Source organism: Tupaia chinensis, unplaced genomic scaffold, assembly GCF_000334495.1.
Source record: "Tupaia chinensis unplaced genomic scaffold, TupChi_1.0 Scaffold147123_1, whole genome shotgun sequence".
Lineage (NCBI taxonomy): Eukaryota > Metazoa > Chordata > Mammalia > Scandentia > Tupaiidae > Tupaia > Tupaia belangeri.
In genome coordinates, this window is record NW_006206975.1 from 196560 (window position 1) to 212250 (window position 15691).

The window sequence follows — 15691 nt, forward strand, 5'->3', positions numbered from 1 at the left end:
AGCAGCTTTTGAAACACTCAGTAGACAAAGACTACTCCATTGACTTGACAGAGTTGAGCATGGGATGGAGTTCATCAGAAAAGCAGTTTCTAGCCACTCCCTCTGGATCCAGCCAACAGTACCTCCTCTAAGTAATGATGGCCATCCCAAGGAAGTAGCATAGACAGTACCCAGTCCTGCAGAAGAAGAAACAAGAACTTTCTCAGTCATTCAAAAGATAACTGATTAATGGGCAGGGTAAAATAACATAAGCCCAGTCAGTACAAACTGAGGCACTAGATGACAAAATATGGAGCCCATCTACACAGCTCGAGGCAGTTCATCCACCCAACATCCAGCGTTTGGCTGAACTATTACAGATGATAAAACACATCATCACAAAGCTAATTAAACTATCGACATGAGGCACGAGAAAGCAACTGCACACACAATAAAGTGATGCTTCACCCTGATTGTGACTCAAATGTGGACATTTTGAGCAGGATTGGAAGGGATCAACTCACCTGTCAGTATTTCTTCCACATGCATGATCTCCATAACTGCCACTATATGCAACACACAGAAGCATGATGATGTGCAAGCACAAACCAGTACCTGAACAACTCGAAGTGGGGAAAAAAGTGGCATGGTTTCTTGGACAAAAGAAAAGGTTTCTTATAAGTGCCAGAGTAGCCTTTATGAGAGATCAGTGAGATAGTAAGTGTGGAAGTTTAACAGTGACTGAGAGCCATAGTTAAGGTAAAGAGTATTCAGGCAGAGCCAACCAGTGTGCACTACTGCACTTGGGTCTATAAATGTCCTTTTGTTTGTTTTGTAGGAAAGACAGTCTTCTAGAAGTGACATTTATTAATCCAATTCCTGGAGCTAAGCATACAGTCCTGTATTTAGTCACTGGAATGGTGGAAGAGGGAGAAAAGGAAAGGGAAAGATGGGCTCTCTGTTAGTATCTCCATAGTAGAAGATGGCCTTAGATTATAACCATGGGTCTATGTGTAGTTTTGGTAAAGTATCTGTTTATTGTGGACAAATATTTTGTAACATCTAAGCTTTATAGGTGTATCGAAGTGGCAATGTATGAGAAAAAGTAGAGCTACTGAAATAGGCAATTTGTAAATATCAGTGTCATAATTGATAGAAAGGATGAATCCAGGGACCAGCAGTTAGCATAATGGCTATGTTGCTGGACTCCTGTGTAGCCGACTGCAGGTCAAGTCCTGGACCTGGTGTCTTAAACTCACGCTGGGCGCATGTGCATGCATGCCCAAGATCCCGAAAGGAGAATAGAGGAGAAGGGATTGTGGCGTGGCCATTCCTCCTGGGGGGAGGTTGCTCGCTTTCTATCTCTCTGTCTCTGTCTTTCTGGTGAAAGCAAGCGCCCTATAGCAAAAACCTCTCAAAAAAAAAAAAAAGGATTAATCCAGGACATGGAATTGCTAAACCATCTCTGAGCCGTGTATATCAGGGCTTATTCCTTAGGTTAGCAGCAGAGGGGTAACGGGAGAGATTTTTATTATTTTATTTATTTATTTTTAATTTGACCAGTGAGGGACAGAATGAGAGAGAGAAGGGAAAGTGAGAAAGCAAGCCATGCCCAGGACTTGAACTGCGGTCCACCATGTGGGAGTCCAACGCCCTTTACCACCATGCCACCTACCAGTCCCAGAAAGGAATTTTATAAAGGGAGAAAAGTGTGCAGATGTGTTCATAATTACATTTGATGACAGCCACTGACGTGTGTTCATTTCTTTGGGCTGTACTGTGGTAGTACATTGAGTAATTAAATGGAAACATCTTTCTAATATTTTAATAGTATAAAGCTGATAATAAAATTCTGTTACAAACATTATACTTAAGAGTGCTCTGCTGCTTTGTTTTAAATTGAGTATTAAGGGAATGTGATATTTAAGTCCTGCCAATATTTTATCTAGAAGCCTGTTGCCATTTTTGTCTTCTGTGAAATTTTTTGTCTCCAAGAAAGGATTACTCTTTTTTATTTTAAACAAATTGGTTTGGTATAGTGTATTCATGGTTATCAAAATAGAGCTTTGGGACTTACAATTGGTAAATGTTCCTGATGCATGAAAGAGTATGATGCATACTATACTGTATGATCCCAGTCACAAAGAAGTGGATGTTGTGTACAGAAACAGGTCCTAGGAGGACACATCCTGCTGTAAGCACAAACAGGTCCTAGAAGGACACATCCTTCTGTAAGCACAAACAGGTCCTAGAAGGACACATCCTGCTGTAAGCACAAACAGGTCCTAGAAGGACATATCCTGCTGTAAGCTGTTTGTGGCTATGATGACGTTGTTCTTTGCTTCTTGTGGTTTTCAGTTTCCTATAATACATTTATTCACTTTTTAAAAAAAAATAATAAAAGTTATTTTTAAAAGCTGAAAAAAGAGCATTCTGAGCCAACCCTGCCTCTTGGGGTCAACTGATCATATGACAAAAGCTATAGGTGTGGGCTCAGGGAGGTTGCCCTAGTCATCAGCATGAAGGGCAGAATGCACAAAAGATTCTTGGCTTCTCTATACCTACTTGGAATACCAACGTGTTGTTGAATTGTTGAAAAGGATTTAGAAATGATTCTAGGTGCACAGACTGACCACATATAAACCCAGAAACTTAACACTGGTCCTTTGAAGGCTTTTCATGTCTTCTTATGTAACCACACCATCCAAGAGACTGTTTCAAGTTTCACCTGAGAAATCCAAACCAATAAATAGTTATTTAGAACTAAAGCTTACATTCTACCACTTTTTACAATAGTTAGCTTATTATTAAAGGAGTGAAACAGCTTATTCGTGAGCTTGTTGTGGTCTACAAGAGTTTCTTGTAGTCGTAGATCCCTGGTATATTTGTGTGTGTGTGTGTGTGTGTGGGTGTGTGTGTGTGTGTGTATATATATATGGGTTCTATCACTAGTCAGTATCATCAGCCTGTTTTCTTGGTTGCCATGAGAAATATTTAGAAGATACCTGCTGTAACCACTAAGAATGTAACATTTATTGGGTTGAGGAAGGCTACCTCTCTGTGAATTGTTTAGCACAAGAAATCTGTGTAAGCTATGGGGAACCAGCAGTTAGCGTAATGGCTATGTCGCTGGACTCCCACATAGTCAACCACGGTTCACGTCCCGGACCCGGTGACTTAAAACTCACGCCAGGCGCATGTGCGTGTGTGCCCAAGATCCCGAGAGAATGGAGAAGAAGGGATTGTGGCGTGACCATCCCCCCCTGGGGGGGGGTGATTTCTCGCTTTCTGTCTCCCTGTCTGTCTGTCTGGCGAGCGCACGTGCCCTATAGCGAAAACCTCTCCAAAAAAAAAAAAAAAATGAAATCTCTGTAAGCTATTGAAATTGAGGGAGTTGTAACTCTTTTGATGAGAACTCTTTCACTCTAAAAATAAGAATGTGGTAGCATAAGGTTATTGCTTTATTCCAAATGTGTGTGAGGATAAGCCACTTTTTTTTCTCTCTCTCTCTCTGTCTCTCTCTCTCTTTAAGAGGTTTTTGCCTTAGGACACGTGCACTCACAGGAGAGGACAGAGACAGTGAGAAGGAAAGTGTCTTTTACATCCCCCAGGGGTATGACTATGCCACAATTCCTTCTCCTCCATTCTCCCACTGGGATCTGGGGCATGCAAACACATGTGCCTGGGATGATTTTGAAGCCACTCGGTCTGGGATTTGAACTGTGGTCAGTCATGTAGGAATACAATAGCATAAACACTATGCCACCTGCTGGTCCTGTTCAGTCACTTTTCAGCTGAGTTGACCAACTGTCTCTTTAGAACTGAATCAGTGGCTTAGAATGAGACCATTGGTTTTAGTTAACTATTGAATTATAGGAAAAGTCATGACGCATTTTTGCATAGAAATCATAGAAAAAGTATGTCATGACTTTTCTGGCAGCCCAATATTTCCAGGATGATCCTAGCTGTGGATAGAGCCAGAATACCTAGGGCAGGGACCCATGTCGGAACATGAGATCGTGACCAGTGTCCTGATGTGGACCAGCCTGCTACTTGGCTGCCTGACCTGGGACATACCTGGAGCTTTATGGATGGGTTGTCTTGGATGACCACCATCAGCTCTCCTAGTTTGATAGTGACCTATAATTATCCATAGGAGTGACATACAAATAGAAGTTAGAACTAACTCAAAGGCAAAAAATGCACAAGAATGGACCATAAGATGGAATTTTTTTAAACCTGAGCTTTTTTTAACAAAACAATGAGGTTTTGTGGTTTTTTTTCGTTTTAGAGAGGTTTTTTTTTGCCGTAAGGCACATGTACTCACCAGAGAGATTGAAAGCAAAACATCACCCCCCCAGTGGGGATGGCCACCACAATATCTTCTCCTCCGTTCTCCTCTCAGGATTTTGGCCATGCGCACACATGCACCTGGCATGAGTTTAAGCCATCAGGTCCAGGACTCAAACCATAGTTGACTATGTGCAAGTCCAGTGACGTAACCATTACACCATAATAAAATGTTTTTAAAGACACTGATTTTGCTTGCTCTAAAATAGCTCTGGTTAGTTTTTAAAGATATAGTAACTAGTACTACAGTAATTTCTAACTTATTAAGAAACTAATGTAGAGGGACCAGCAGATGGCATAATAGTTATGTCACTGGACTCCCAAGTAGTCAACCACAGCTCAAGTACGAGATGCAGCAACTTAAAACTCACCACTTAGGACAAGTGTGTGTGCATGCCCGAGATCCCAAGAGGAGGATGGAGGAGAAGGGATTGCAGCGTGAGCCATCCCCCTGGGCGGGGGTGATTTCTTACTTTCTGTCTCTCTGGTGAGTACACATGCCCTATAACAATAAATCTCACCAAAAAAAAAAAAAAAAGGAAAGAAAGAAAGAAAGAGAGAGAGAAAGAAAAAGAAAGAAAAGAACAAAAGAAAAAGAAAAGGAAAGAAAGAAAGAAAAATATATTAATGTAGAAAAGCTTTGGCAAATGAAGCCTGCAGGCCAAATCTAGCCCACTGCCTGTTTTTATATGACCCCTGAGCAAAGAATAGTTTTTATATGTTTTAATGTTTAGGGGGAAAATCAAAAGAAGAATACCATATTATAACATGAAAATTATACGAAATTTAGGGGACCAGACAGTAGTGTAGTGGTAAAATGCAACAGTTGGTGGGGCTGACTCACACGGAAAGGTCCACATCTGGAGACTTGCCTGAGTGTGCCAGGCAAACATGTGCCCACAATTCAGTGGTGGCTGAAGCCGGAGGTGGATCATGGCATCGGGACTCTGTTTGCAATGCCATCTGTCTTTCTCTCTCTCATTCATAGAAAAAACTGATGAATAACATTTTTTAAAATTAGATGAAATTAAGTTTTTAGTATCCATAAATAAAGTTTTATTAGCACATTGCCACACTCATTAGCTTATATGTTATCCATGACAGCTTTTAGGCTTCAATAGCAGAACTGAGCAGTTGGAACAGAGGCTACATAGCCCATAATGCCTGAAATATTTTGTATTTGGTTTGGGAAATTTTTTACATTTTTTTATATGGCATGTGTCCTCACTGGACAGGACAGAGAAGAAGAGAGAGAAAATGAGAAAGCACCCCCCACCCAGGGCAATGACCATGCCACAATCCTCTCTTTCACTCTCATCTTGGGATTTAGGCACAAATCACACAGTCATGTGAGATCCAGCCACCTTAATCACCACACCACCTGGCTGGTCCACTTTCTGATCATTTAGAGAAAAAGTTTTCTAGGTCCTATTATAGAGAACACTAATTCATAGTTATTCAAATTTTATTCTAAAAAGTCTAAATTACATAGGCTCTGTATATAAAATTGATAAATGAAAATGTTTCAATTCATTTACTTTGTTTATTTGGCTAAAATAAGCAAATGGATCTATTTTATGGTTTAGGTCCAAAACTGTCTGGAATATGTCTGAGTAAGTGTTAATAAGAGATGCTTTTAGAATTTTGCATTAAACAACTTACCAGTTCTCACTGGTCTCAGAGTTGTTCTAAACTGTTCTGATGAGATGCTCAGGAGAAAATGGAGCTATGAAAATACTTCTGAATAAACACAAACTTTCTGATTAATAAATATTTGAATATATACTCACAAAAATAATAAATACTGGTACATTGCCCTCCAAAATATTTTGACTTGTCAGAAAAGTCATGACATATTTTTTGTATGTTTTTCTATGCAAAACACATCATGACTTTTCTGACAACCCAATGGTAAATATTACAATCCCATCAGTTATATACATATGTCCCTGTACAAAGCATCTTCAAAAAGGACACAGAATATCGTATCATGAAAAAAAAATCTGTGCAAGAATTTTTTTAATTTGCACCAAAATGAACTCAATACTTTAATTTCACTTTTCCACAGACTTTCTGAAGCCCCCCCCATGTATGTACATTTCCCCATATTCTTGCCAACATGTTAATTTCTACCACTCTGCTGAAAAATGATGTCTTCAAGTTTGTAGTTTCCTGCTACTGTGACAATGAACATCTTTTCAGGTTTGTTGGTCATTTTTTAAATTTCATTGCCTGTGAATTGCCTGTTTATATCTTTGCCAATTTTTCTACTGGGTTACTTATCTTATTTTTTATGAATATTGAATTTTTAAGATTCACTATTGTTTAGAGGTCTCAAAGTGCAGTTGGTTTTCAGAAAGCAAACACAACCCGATGCCACAATCTAAATTAAACACTTGTTTGAGTCAGCCCTGGGGCTAGCATATTGTCCCTTGTCTGTGTTGTACACCTAAATCAGAAAATTGCCTGATGATAAATTAGTTATCTTGCCCAGCAAAAAACACATGCCTTTTCTTTCCTCCTCCAAATAAGCTATTGGGAAAAAGGAAATTTATCATTAAAAAATAGCTGGGGGCTTTACCAGCAGAATTCAATAAGAGTCCAAATCAGTTTCGGATTGGGACGGCAACAGTATGTACTGTCCTGTGTGCAGTAAGGATTGCAATGCCATAAGAAGATAGCAACAAAATTCCCAGCCCCTCCTGGGGAGAAGGGTGCTCAGACCAGACCAGCTCACCAGGGAAAAGACCCAAGAAGAGATCCAAGTGGAAGCCCCAGGGAGTCCCGTTGTCAATCAGTAAGTGAAGATCAGTGGACAAGAAAGGGCAGGGCCAGGACCAAAGACACAAGGTGGGCTAAAGTTTAGGGGAGGGAAGCAAAGCAAGTCACATGACTTAGTCCCTTACCATGTCACAAGCAGACAATACCTGAAACTAGGTCATTTATAAAAAGATTGGTTTATTTATCTCACAGTTTGTAGGTCCGAGGTCCAGGGGCCAGTTCTTGAGAGGCTCTCACAGAGTCCCATGGTGTCCCGTCAGAGGGCAGGAGCAGAGCAAGTGTGTCCACAGGGTCTGTTTTGGTCTTATTTCTCCTCCTTAGAAAGCCACCTCCTTAGAAAGCGATCCTGGGGCCTCACCCTAGACTGCAATCCTCAACTCCCCCGCCCCCCAGCCCCACTTTACAACACTGTATTCACATTATGTACTCACCCTCTTGAGCCCATTATAATACTCAACATATGAATGAGGGGTGGGGTATATTCAAACTGTAGCCCTGTAGGAGCTAGCTTTCCAGAGGAAGGTTCTAACCTGCCCGAAGAGCCATAGGAACATGTCACTTGAGTCCTCAGGCTGAATGCTTAAAGCTTGGGTTTTTCCACTCTCCCTGTGAAACCTGAGGAGGCCTGGGCCCCTCCCAGAGATATTAATTCATTTGGTCCAGAATGAAACAGAATTTCTAGTATTTTTTTTTAAATACCTCTCAGATTAGCCTCTCAGGGTGAAAAATCACAGGCTTTATGACTTCAATCAGCTGCAGTAGAGGAAAGAGGTGTGGCCGCAGCCTGCTATGTTATTATCTATTGTGATCAGAATGACTGGGAACCCAGCCCTGGCAGAAAGCTGCTCTGCTCTGGACCATGCAATCAGAGAGAAATAAAACCCAAATCCTGGGCTGGTCCATGGCCTAGTGGTAAAGAGAGCCAGATCCCACATGGATGACTGCAGTTTGAATCCTGACCGCAGCGGCTTGAAGAAACATGCAGGGCACAGGTGCACGCATGCCCAAATCTTGGCAAAATGGATTAATGGAGAAGGAATTGTGATGTGACCACAGCCCTTGAGGGTGATTTCTCCCACATCTCTGGCAAGTACACACATGCTTTGATATATTAAGTTAAAAAAAAAAAAAAAAAAAAAAAAAAAACCACTAAGTCCTTATGCCACAGGGAAGAATGTTATGTCTAGAAGAACTGTGCAGAAGAACGGTGGTGCTATTAATTAATCTCAGAAACGTGATAGAAGTGGCTGGTTTGAGCAGAGGATAATGTGGACTTCCATGTGGGTCTCCTGTTAGATCATTTCAGTTAGAAAAACACACAAATTACTTAGGACAAAACACTGCTAAGAATGTCCATTAAGAAAACACTAAAAAGAGCTACTGCAGATTGTGAAAGGTTTTTGCCGGCAACTTGCTGAACCTCCTTGTCCAGGGAGTGCTACGGCAACGGCGACCCCAATCAACCACAAAAGTCGGTTCTTGATGTAAAATACAAGAGGCTTTATTGCTAGCGTGCTAGGACTCCACTCACAGTCATACAAGACATGATAATGAGTGAAATCCCGAACAAAGGAGTATTCAGGTTATATAGACGTGAGTCCGTGGGGTGAGGGGAGGAGAGAGTGAGGAAGCAAGATAACGGGTTTCAAGGGTAATTTTATGGCGCCCCTGAAGTTGCTTGCTCAAGCAAGACTAAAACTTTTTTTTTTTACAGTTGTAGCCATTTGGTCAGGCTTGCAGGAGCACTTGATCTGGGTTTCTGGGGCTAGCAGAAGGGAGGAGTTTTACAATACAAGGGTCCGGACTTCCTGCAAGGTGTTATGCAAATGGCTCCGGGCTCCCTGCAAGGTGTTAATGAATTACCCCAGGTTTCTACAACTTTAGCAGCATCTGCTTTAGTACAGAAGCGAAAGAGGCAAAGGTTAGACTTTATCTTTGTAAGACAGGATAGTCTAATTTTATTCTTACAATTGAATTACAGACCCCCCTTCCAACTTATATGTTGAAGCCTTAACCTCCAATGTGATCATCTTTGGAGATGGGCCTTTAGTAGACATTCAGGTATAGAAGAAGTTATGAAGGTAGGACTCCCAGGGCTCCCAGGAAAGAATCAGTGCCTTTATAAGAAGAGGTACCTTGGGGCTGGCAGGTGGCATGATGGTTAAGAGCGCTGGATTCCCACATGGTCGACTGCGGTTCAAGTCCCAGACCTAGAGGCTTGCTTTCTCGCTTTGCCCCATCTCCTTGGTCATGGGAGGACACAGCAAGAAAGTAGCCATCTACACGCCAGGAAGAGGACCAGGACCAAGAATTGCCTGTGCTAACACCTTGATCTTAGACTTAGAGCCTCAGAACTGTGACAAAATTAATTTCTGTTGTTTAAACCGCGCAGTGTATGATATTTTGTTATGAACACTACACTAATAGCAGATCATGGAAACAAACCAGATTACATAAAGATAGAGAGGAAGACAAGAAATGCATCCTGCGTAGAACCTTGGGGAGCCTATATTTAAGGAAGAGCAGAACAAAGAGATTCAGAGACAGTGCAAACAAGTTCCCAGAGGTACAGAAAGGAGACTAGAAAGAGCAGGGATTGAAGACAGCAGAGGTGCTCTGCCCAGTAGCTGGAGAGAGGGGCAGAGAGTGGGGAAGGGACAGAAGCTCTTCAAACCTTGTGCTATGAGGAAGTCCTCACTAGCCTCAGAGAGAGTTTCAGGTGAAGGAGAGAAGCAGACAGCAGATTGCAGGGAAGGCATTCTTTTTTCTTCTTCACCTGGTAAGACTTGCTGCCTGATCCTGATTGGTCCAGCTATGTGCCCTGAGACTGTGGGCTGGAAAGGGCACTGAGAGCTCCTCCTACGCCAGCTGGTCCATCAGGAATGGTCTGCTGCCAGTGTCTGGAACCCACAGAAAAAGCAAACAATGTTTACCTCATCCTAAAAACATCATCAGATTATCTGGTGGGCCTTTTGCTCATGTCTCCAGTTTCCAGATGAAACCCTATCAGCTCTGGATCCTAGCCCCTACCCTATCCTAACAAAATGAGATCTGGACACTCAGTTTCCTACAGGCTCCTTCCTTGAGTTGGTTCTTGCTTTCCTGTAGTAGCCTAAGTAAATCTCTGGTTTGTACTGTAGGCACTTAGCTGCAGCTGAGAACATAGCCCTCTCCTAGAAGCCCTGATTTTGTGTTACCTTAGGCATGGCTGATGCAAGATCAGACATGTCAGTATGACTTCTCGCACTGGTGGCTCAGTGCTGCCAGCCCATTGGTCCCTATTGGTGCCCTTCCTTACTCCACCACTTTTCCATGCCAACTTAATCTATTCCGTGTGCCCGTCTCTTCTGCTAAGCATGCCAGAGGAAGGAGCCACAGCACTGATAACATACTTTGCTCCTCAAAGCTCTCCTAATTGCCTCTTGAATGTCTAGATGCCTATGCCAATCTAGAAGTGCTTTCATTACTTTCTTTTTTTAATAATGTGAACAGATGTACCGATCCATTTGTCTCAATTACAAGTCAACAGAGAAAATTCAAACACTTAACAGAGTAAATATGATGATTGTCTCCAGGCTGCAGTAATCTTGCTGGAACACAGACATAACAAACCTGCTCTCCTCTCCTTCCCACCATACCCTCCCCACCAAGCCCATTGCCTCCTACTCCTCATTGATTCTCCCAATGAATAAATAATAAGGCATGAAGCAAATTTCTAGGACCAAGGCAAGCTCATGTTGCCTGTGGTCTGATCTGTGATGAATGATCAGGGATCTTGGAAAATACTGTGCATCATTTATCACCTTGGAAACAATTTCTTGGTGTCAGCTTTTTAAAAAGCGATTTCAAAATAAAAAATCAATTTCCAAGAGGACTTTGTAAACGCCTGTAAGATATCACAACACTCCTTCAGTTTTGTAGAACTCTTTGCTATGCTCTTTGAAAGAAACAGTCCTGTGTCATTAATCTAAGCATGTGCACAATCTCCTCACATCTGATGGGCATTGGACCAAGCTGGTGCATGCAGTAGAGGCAGCACATTGTATCCCAGTTGGATAAACCCTGAGTCTCTTGTCACCATTCCCCACAAACATGGCAGAAATAAAACCCAAACCAGGGCCTCACTGATAACCTGAAAGAGGATATGATCATCTTTAGCCCTGGCAAAGCTACTAAACTTCCTCAGTTTCTCCACTGGGATGGAGGATGGATGCAGCTTGAAGCAAATGCATTATGCAGATATGCACCCTTGCTCACACCACAGCTCCCTCCTACCTGCCTGTAGCTACTCTGTTCCAGGAGAACAGACAGGCATGTCAGCCCATCAGTTCAAATATCCATACCACTAATGGTTTTGGACTGCCTTCCTCAAAAGCTGGATGTTGCTAGTTCCTTCAATGGTCAGTCTATCTGTGTCTTCAGATCCTAGGTAGTGATCTCATTTTTATGCCTCTTTTCTTGGTCTGTCCTGTCATCCGTGTGTAAGAGATACCATCTTAAACAGGAACATAGATGCCTAAAGTAAAGTCTGCCTTACTCTGCTACGCTAGGTTATGTGCACAAACATTCCCTCTTACCATCTTAATTCCTGCAGCAGAACCAAAGATATGCCAATTCCTTTTATGAGTTTCTTAGGCCAGAGGCTCATTAGTGGAGAAAGTGATTCAAGTGATGGTAGAGAACATGCCACCCACTGTCCACAGGTACCAGCTGCCAGCTCAGAATGGGCCAGAGCGTACACTGAGTTCCAATCCTGATTATGTCCCAGGGTCATTCTGGGACTTTGTTCTCTGTTGGCCTCGCCTTCTTTTGTGGATGAGAACACTGGCTACCTCCTAGGGAAGGCCAGGCCGAGGAGTCTCTAATGAGAGACACAGCACTTTATGGCTGCCCTGTGTGGAACAGCACGTCCTCGTTAGCCCGCATCCTCTCCCCTCAGAGCTAGCAGTGGCTCACTGCAGGTGGCCCAGAGAAGGCAGACGCCCACAGACCTGTCAGCTCTGTGACCCCCAAGTGGGCTGGGGCCACTCAGTTTGTCACCACTCTTAACAGAATAACACCAGTGCTTCTATTTCTGCCCATAACAAATAATTCATTTAGGATACATAATAAAAGCCAGCCATCGTCACCTCATTGGCAGCTCACCAGACACATTTCATTAATGCTGCTGACGTCTTACCCAGGGTGACTAAGGAGAGGCTCAGGCCCATGGAAATGAGTGAAGTGAGTGGTCAGTAAGAAGGGGGGAAGTTCCACTCTGGGCCCATCTTTCAACTTACTTTTCTCCACTTGTCTTGGAGTCACTGAAAATAATTGAGCCCTTTCGTGGGTGAAATCAGATCACCCTTGGATCACAAAGGAGCATTCGTGGAGATAACCTATGGAACCTGTGGTGGGCACTCAGTAACGGACTGCGTTGTGACCCCAAGGGCCTCCCCGTGACAGTTCACTACCTCCTTCCACCTTTCCCGTGTTCCTTCTCTTTCAGAAGCAGTGGCAGCTGCCATTCAGTGCTGGGCACCGTAACTACATGGCGAGTTCTTACTTCGCCACGATTATTACAAGAAAGGATGTGGCTGTTTTCCACTTTATTCATAACCATGTGAATGACAAATCTTGCCCTGTAATCACATCTACTGCCTGCAGCAAGGTTCTAGGAAGAAACACAAGGTACAATAGCAGAATGAGACTAATACACCATTTTATTAACAGCTCTTGAAGGCCTGACATTCCAAACAAAGCTCGGTTTAAAACAAGTAGATCTTCCTGGGACCTTAGCCGGAATGACTATTTCCCCCAAACCCCCTAAACTAAGAAGTTCACGTGTGCTTATGGAGATAGATAAAGAAGTGGAGTAGTCTAAGGGCCATCTGGGGTTCAACCATCCAACTCCCTGAACTCAACACAAAAGAAAAAAAAAAGAAAAGGAGAAGAAGAAAAAGAAATGCTGGCTTAACCAATTCTACAGAATAAAGTGAAGGAGAAAAACAAGAGAGGGAGGTGATAGAACCAAAAAAGGCACATTTCAAGGCACTTTGCCCTACCTACTAGTAACTGTCCAAGACTCTGTTCATCATCAGATTAGAAGCCCTCTGTCCTTGGTAGGTAGCTAGAGGTACCTCTCACATGGATTACAGAGGGAGCAGTGCGCCTTCCCTTTCAGCTGACATCATCATCATAGTTGTGTTTATGACGCCTACACGAACATTCCCAGGTCTCTGCAGCCAGCCTAGGGAACCACTGTTTATTTACTATACTTCACCTTTGTGACAGGCATAATACAAGGCACTCCACAACTCAAGTAGAGCTTTTTTCAACTCAAACTGTATTTCAGAATGCAACTGAGAATGTAAGAGTTCATTGACTAGAGAAACCTCAGACACTGGTCTAGGCCTTGGCAAGAGAACTTCTCACGTGACCAAGCAGGCACTCAGCTCCAGATCAAGGAAGGACTCCAGCTAGGAAATGAATGCTGGCACATAGAGATGACACCTAATAGTCTAGCCACAAAGTAAAAGGGGTGTCCTGCCAATCAGACAGATGGCCAAAGCTCACCAAGGTTGAAAGGAAGTGGTGAAAAGGAGGGAGGGAAGTGAAAGGGTGAGAAAACATTTAGGTACAATCTGAGAATAACAAGGAGTACTTGTTTTCCTCGTTAGTGATGAGTAGAGAATTGACAAGTAAAAGATTGTTTCAGGCAGTTGGAATCAAATGTTTGAAAACCCAAGATGAGAAGTGGTAGGTGGGACATACCAGTTAAGTACTACAAAGTAGGGAAGGTAGCAGAGACCCAGAAAAAAGAAAGGGAGTTCATTTCTCTCTTAAGTAGAAGTCCCAAAATGGGCATTTTGTTTCTTTTCTTGTTGTTATATGGTATCTGCACTCACCAAAGAGAGACAGAGAGAGAAAGGGAAAGTGGAAAATCACCTCCCATTGGGGATTGGCCCTGCCACAGTACCTTCTCCTCCATTCTCCTCTCAGAATTTTGGGCATGCACACACACACACACACACACACACACACACACACATGCTTGACATGATTTTCAAGTCGCTGGGCCCAAGACTCCAACTATGCGGTCAGCCAACCATGTGGGATCCAGCTGCCTTAACCTCCATACCACTTCCTGGCCCTCAAAATGGGCATTTCTTAGTTGATATATTAGTCCCACAAAATATTCAATGCCCTAGACTTCTATCTTACTGCTCCATCATATTACCACGGAATTATCACTTCTTGACTCAACATGGCTACTTGAGCTCCAGCCTCAACATCTGCATTAAGGAGAGTGACACAAGCAGATTTGCCATTTTGGAGACCTGCTATACCTGCCATGTGAAGAACAATTTGGAGAAGGTAATTCCTGTTACTAGGCTACTGAAGTAATTTAGGAAAGATAATTGCAATTTGGGGTATGCTCAGCTTTCACTAGCACTACCCAAGCTGAAAACATCTTCTGCCTGAATTTCAACAGAAGAAAATACTAATGACATATCGGGTGATAATATGAATATAAAACTAAATCTAAAATTAGGATTTCTACTTTGCACCATTTGAAAGATTAAGTGTTCTGAGGACCCTCCCATTACAGAACAACTATTGGATTGTTGGGAAAATCATGATGCATGTATGCATAGAAAAATACATCATGACTTAAACTAATAGATTAAACAAGTAAAAAACTTTTTGTTATTGGGATGAATAAATATAGAGACAGTCTCAAAAGACCCATACACAGATTATAAATTGAAACATGTGTGCAGACCTAGAGTGACTAGCAGTGGCTCCCCAGGAGGAGCAGAGCAAGCCTGAACCTATTGACTACAGCAGCATGGTCATAAGAATAATGAACTATATTGAGTTGGGAAGCTGGGCTTGAGACTCCCCTACTAATGCCAAGCCCTTGAGGAAGTGCAGCATTATGCCAATTGTAACATTTAAGCCAACTATTAGGTCAGATGGTACACAACTTCCACAGAAGACTGCTCTCACTTCTAATACCAATGGGAAATTCCAGGAGTTCCTCAACCTGCCCTTAGTTTTAATAATTCACCAAAAGGACTTATCAAACACTGTGCGTAGGGCAGGATCTAGGAAAAGCACTGCATGCAGAACTTCTGGAGTCTTCCACCATGGAATCATGAACACATTACTTTCCTGGCATCATAGTGTGTTGATAAACACAGAATTTGCCAATCAGGGAAGCTCACCCAAGACTTTAGTGTCCACAGCTTTTATTGGAGTCTAATCATATATAACCTCTGTGAAGGACATTATTCTGCAATGCCTCCTAGAAGTTAGGTTGATACTCTAATTTCCAACTCTTTCAAGTGGTGAGACGGATACCACATTGTTCAAAACCTGGATAATGACTGGAAATTTTCCATAACTGGCAATAAATACAAATTCACAAATCCAGGAACTATGCTACATACCAAAAGGACAAAGAGAAAAGAAATCAATACTAGATACATTGCCATCATGAAACAGAACCAGAAAAACAAAAGATTATCAATGGACAAAGCCCCCAGCAAATAAAGACTTCTCTCAGATATAACATTCCAAGGGCTTTGAACTCACC

The 15691-nt window shown here is 42.4% G+C and overlaps 1 pseudogene; it reads right to left on the bottom strand.

Moving 5' to 3' along the window:
* LOC102487027 (rRNA 2'-O-methyltransferase fibrillarin-like) overlaps window positions 1–14603 on the bottom strand; it is a 30774-nt pseudogene extending 16171 nt beyond the window's left edge.
* Window positions 14604–15691: the final 1088 nt, after the last annotated feature.